This window comes from Oncorhynchus mykiss, chromosome 8, assembly GCF_013265735.2.
Source record: "Oncorhynchus mykiss isolate Arlee chromosome 8, USDA_OmykA_1.1, whole genome shotgun sequence".
NCBI lineage: Eukaryota > Metazoa > Chordata > Actinopteri > Salmoniformes > Salmonidae > Oncorhynchus > Oncorhynchus mykiss.
The window spans coordinates 51,469,989-51,475,988 of NC_048572.1; positions in this window are offsets into that span (position 1 = coordinate 51,469,989).

Genomic DNA, 6,000 nt, shown 5'->3' on the forward strand with positions numbered 1-6,000 from the left:
CCAATCCACTGATTGGGAGTTTGAGATGATTGAGTCTGGCGTCATTCAACGAGAATGTGCCCTATTATTGGAATCACACAAGCTCAAAGACCTCAAATCAGAGATTTAAGCCATTGGCGAGAGTCAAAAAATACTGTAAGTAAAGTGTTACCCAATTGCATTGTGGGAAAGAAGGCCTGATCACTGACTTGTGGTGTCAAGCAGTCATCCAATCACAGTGATGGACACTGGTTGAAGAGAAGAGCCTACCGAGACAATTAGCTTGCATGTGAATAGGTGAAGGAGAAAGGGCAGATTTGGCCTGATTATGCGTCCGTGTGTTTGCTGATGGGATTGGAAGGTCCCACAAACCTCCGACTTGCATTTGCAAACCACACCAGGGAAGGGGAAAAGAGGGATAGATGGGTAACATAGGCCTTTGAGCAAACTTACTGGAGGTTGTTTGATACTGGGGCGATGAGGTCTCTGAACAGATGGGAAGAAAGAGAGAAAGTGAAAGGGGTTGCTGGATCTAAAGCTTGAAATTCCTCACCAAAAAAGCTGTATCTGTGCAATATAGCCATAGCAGGCAGTTGTAGTTCGAAAATATTATTTCAAGAATGGCCTTGTTTTGGCCCTAGGGCATGTTGACACTGGAGTGAGAACAGCTTTGGGGACCATTTCAACAGGATTTATATCTGAAACGATAAGGAGAGACAGGCAAACTGATCTCCTCAACCAACACAAAAGTCTTGATTTTGAGATGCGTTTACCATAGCAACAAAGCCACCTCCAATGACTAACAAACACAAAGGCATACCGTGGCAGATTCTTATTATCTGAAACTACCTGGTATATGTGAAATGAATGAGCCTGTTGAGCGTTTGATGGGCTGGCTTGCAATCTCACATGCTCATGCTCCCTTGTCTTGCTTTCAAGTCATCATCCCCATGGAAACGCCTGACATCGACAATTTATCACACACCCCATAATACTCCAGTCTGGTCCATAAAGCTCCAGCTAGCACATGCTTAACCCCTGTTTTAACTTTTACAACCCTCAGCTGACAAATGACTATACGGGAGTAAAAAGTGAACGGCTTAGTCCAATCAATTTGGCGTATGCCACTGTGTGTGATGCGTCCTTTGTTATTGACGGACATGAGAGGTTATACATTTATGTCCCAGGTGGCATGTGATGTAGTTTACAAAAGGTCAATCCGTAAGGCTTTTTCATTCATCCAGTAAATCCATATAATTCACATCGCTTCCTATCTCACTCGTCAGCATAGCAGGTGTTTGTAGGTGGTGTTAATAATGTTACCTCGTCAGAATAACAGGTGTTTATAGATAGGGTCTATAATGTTACCTCATCCGAATAACAGGTATTTATAGATAGGGTCTATAATGTTACCTCGTCAGAATAACAGGTGTTTATAGATAGGGTCTATAATGTTACCTCATCAGAATAACAGGTGCTTATAGATAGGGTCTATAATGTTATCTCATCAGAATAACAGGTGTTTATAGATAGGGTCTATAATGTTACCTCATCAGAATAACAGGTGTTCATAGGTAGTGTCTATAATTTTACCTCGTCAGAATAACAGGTGTTAATAGATAGGGTCTATAATGTTACCTCGTCAGCATAGCAGGTGTTTATAGGTAGTGTTAATAATTTTACCTCATCAGAATAACAGGTGTTTATAGGTAGTGTCTATAATGTTACCTCGTCAGCATAGCAGGTATTTACAGGTAGTGTCTATAATGTTACCTCGTCAGCATAACAGGAAATTGTAGGTAGTGTCTATAATTTTACCTCGTCAGCATAACAGGAAATTGTAGGTAGTGTCTATAATTTTACCTCGTCAGCATAGCAGGTGTTTATAGATAGGGTCTATAATGTTACCTCGTCAGAATAACAGGTGTTTATAGATAAGGTCTATAATGTTACCTCATCAGCATAGCAGGTATTTACAGGTAGTGTCTATAATGTTACCTCGTCAGCATAACAGGAATTTGTAGGTAGTGTCTATAATGTTACCTCATCAGCATAGCAGGTATTTACAGGTAGTGTCTATAATGTTACCTCGTCAGCATAACAGGAATTTGTAGGTAGTGTCTATAATGTTTCCTCGTCAGCATAACAGGAATTTGTAGGTAGTGTCTATAATGTTACCTCATCAGCATAGCAGGTGTTTATAGATAAGGTCTATAATGTTACCTCATCAGCATAGCAGGTATATACAGGTAGTGTCTATAATGTTACCTCATCAGCATAGCAGGTATTTACAGGTAGTGTCTATAATGTTACCTCGTCAGCATAACAGGGATTTGTAGGTAGTGTCTATAATGTTACCTCGTCAGAATAACAGGTATTTGTAGGTAGTGTGTATACTGTTACCTCGTCAGCATAACAGGAACTTGTAAGTAGTGTGTATAATGTTACCTCGTCAGCATAACAGGTATTTACAGGTAGTGTCTATAATGTCACCTCATCAGCATAACAGGTATTTGTAGGTAGTGTCTATCATGTTACCTCGTCAGCATAGCAGGTATTTGTAGGTAGTGTCTATAATGTTACCTCGTCAGCATAACAGGTATTTATAGGAAGTGTCATGATGCAACCTCATCAGTGTAGCGTCACTTCTCTACTCCTCCTTTACTATTAGCACATGTGTGGAATGTCATTCACGTACTGTATTAACTTCAGTCTATGAGCATGTCACACTAAGGAAATTACACCACGGTTGCTGATTAACCTGTAGGCTCACTCGTGCAGTAACCACTTTCCTTTCTTTCAACCAATGGGCTTGAATCTAGGGGAGTATTTATATGTCAACTCCAACCTTGTGTCTTCCACTTGCTGTTTTTCAGCAACGGTCTTCCAATGACCTTTCACACCCCCACTACCACCAACTGAAGCCCCGTCATCGGATCCCCAGGGGGGGTTCGATGCCAGCTGCCCAGCATAGGGCAACCTGTCAGCAGCATCTGACTCTGAGGAGCATTCCTTGGAGACGAGGCCTACACCGAACTTTTCAGTAAAATTCCATATTGTAGTCTGCCTCTGTTGTCATTCAGTTAAGCCTGTACTTGATTGAAATAATTATTATTACCAATGACAACCTTTTAGTACTGTTGTCAGTTTTGGACTACATTGTATCTTGCTGCTGACCTCTGTAATTGAATGGAACCCGTCGTGTGTGAGTAAGAGTAGTAGCGGTGAGCAGTGCACAATGCTCTCTCACAGACCTCTGCGGAGTTCAGTGTGTGTGTGTGTGTGTGTGTGTGTGTGTGTGTGTGTGTGTGTGTGTGTGTGTGTGTGTGTGTGTGTGTGTGTGTGTGTGTGTGTGTGTGTGTGTGTGTGTGTGTGTAACGATCTGTCAGTGATGTCGATGTTTCCCTAGTATAGTCATCCTGCCATTGGGCCAGGATAGAAACATCCTCATGGTGAAGTCATCCAGTTGTCTCTTCTATTCTTCACACTCTTTGACCTAAAAAAAAAAATCATCAAGGTGTACTATAAGTGACCTTTTACCTTTTGTTGAGTCTAAATGAGCTTTGTTCCTTCCCACCTAGCATACCAAAGTAAAAGTGACGTCATACTGTACATGCTATACATTCCATAATGTATTTCATACGTTAGATCGTCCCAGAGTGTAAGATATTAAACTCCATGAGCCCTTATAAATGTGTTCCAGGTCTCAGGTGAAATAAATATATAACTTCCAAAAATGCACATGGAAGGACCCATTCACAAATTGTGGAAAATTTGGGAATAATAACCATTGGATGTAGACCTACCTAAAACATTCTGAGCTGAATACCTCAGCTGCTCTAACTGTACAGTAGGTTGTGAGGTACACCCTTCTCTCCTACAAGTTTAATGTCTCCATCAAAGGAGGATGAAAAGACGGGATTTAGCCCTACATAACAGAGAATAGGAGTTATTTTTCCACTGAACTCCAGTGGGTTTCTCATTCCCTCGTCCCTGGCGAACGGTAGCCATGGCAACAGCTAGATGGAGAGAAGCGCGCCGATGATAAGGGATGAGAGAATGGGATGAAAGGGTCGGCAGATCGTTTGGAGAAGCCTGACCCTTCTGCCAAGGACCTGTCTCGTCTGGTGAATTAATAGCGTACGCAGTTGGAGTATAGAGATTGACAGTATGGGCCCCCAAACTCTCTTGGGGGGCAATTTAACACATATCATGAGACAAGAGTGACACAGACACTTCTGAGGCGATTTTCACAAATTTCTAGATGGATCTTTCTCACTTTACTCATTTAAAGTGAAGTTGCCACTACTTTATTTTTCACTCACTATTAGAAACACACTTTGAAAGCCAGCCTACTTTATGAGACGACTCATTTGTCAAGGTATAATTGCAGTCATAAACAGTAACAACAACAAAAACAGTGAGGTGAATTTGGGTACAGCAAATACTTTTTTACTCAAAATCAAAGCTACCTTGGCTTAGAAGCTACTGGAATTGAAATAGATGCTCAATTCCTTTCCTTAGAGTCTTCACACTGCCGAAGAAGCTACTTGTGTGCTTCAGTATGTCAGGCCTAAAGGCTGCCTCAGAGGCAGCTAGACAGATGTGGGGTGGGATTGGACACACAACATTTGTTTTCTCAGCAATGAATTGGGCTGAGTGTACCTAATTAGGCAAAATGGCCACTAATTGAGCCCCAGCTGTATGTAAAGAGATGTGAATCTACTTCCACACACCCAACATCGCTTCAAGCTCCGAGACTCTCATCCTCTATTCCTCTATTCCTGTTCCTCGCCCCGAGCTCCCTTTGTTCATTCACAGCAGAACATAGCACAGTGAAAGATTTGTCAGGATAATGAGTACTGGGAGATAGACTGGAGTACAGTAGGGAGGGTTGCTGTACTTTGGGGCTCACTATTAGCTAGTACAACATGTAGTTCTGCAAGTATATTTGAAAACTTCAATTTTAAGAAAATAGTTCTAGAAATGAAGGATTTTCAAAACAATGTATGTAGGCTATATTAAATATACATATTTCAATAGCATACTTAAGATAACTTTCATGTTTGCAAAATACCAAGATGATTAGATGCTTTGTATTACTAGCGGGTTGAACTTGAGGAAACAAAACTATGAATGATTCAGTGCATCGTTTTCAAAGGATCCATCTGCACAGCTTCTTAGGGCTGACTGAAGATAACATGAGTTTCTCCCAGACTTCACAGAAAACTGATTTAAAAACTGACATTTCCGCTGAACTAAACCCCAATGAGTTAAATCAGTTGGCATTGGACTTCTTGGAAGATGAGATTTTCTTTGCAGCTCTTGTATCTTGGTCATCAAAGTGTTTGGCATGCCACCAAACTGTGAATTCTCACTAATCTGATTTTGTCGTTAGAGCCACAATGAAGCCTTTGCGGGAGCTAGTGCAAACAAAGCCCTCGACAGTAAAGGAGAAGCTGAGGCTGCGTCACAAATGGTACTCTACTCCCTATACAGTGGTCAAAATGAGTGCACTGTGTAGGAAATAGGGTGCCATTTGGCACGTAAGCCCGAGAGCCAGGCCAGGGAGGGGTTTGAGGCTAAGAGGCAGGTGGAGATGGATTTTTACGAGGACCCTTTATCTTAAATTCATGAACAGTGAGTCATTTGGTGAGATGGGCGCTGCAGAAAGTAATGATAGATGCACATATTGTAACGTTTTTCGTCGGTAGATAGAGAGGAGGACCAAAGCGCAGCGTGGTAAGTGTTGATGATGATTTTAATTAAAGAAGGCACTGACCACTGAATCAAAACAATAAACGATGATGTGAATTTACAAAACAGTACCGTGTGGCCCAAACACTCACACGGAAACAAACACCCACAAACCAAAAGGGAAACCCAGGCTACCTAAGTATGATTCTCAATCAGAGACAACTAACGACACCTGCCTCTGATTGAGAACCATACTAGGCCCCCCCCCCCCCGCCCCCAAAGGTGCGGACTCCGGACGCAAAACCTGAACCTATAGGGGAGGGT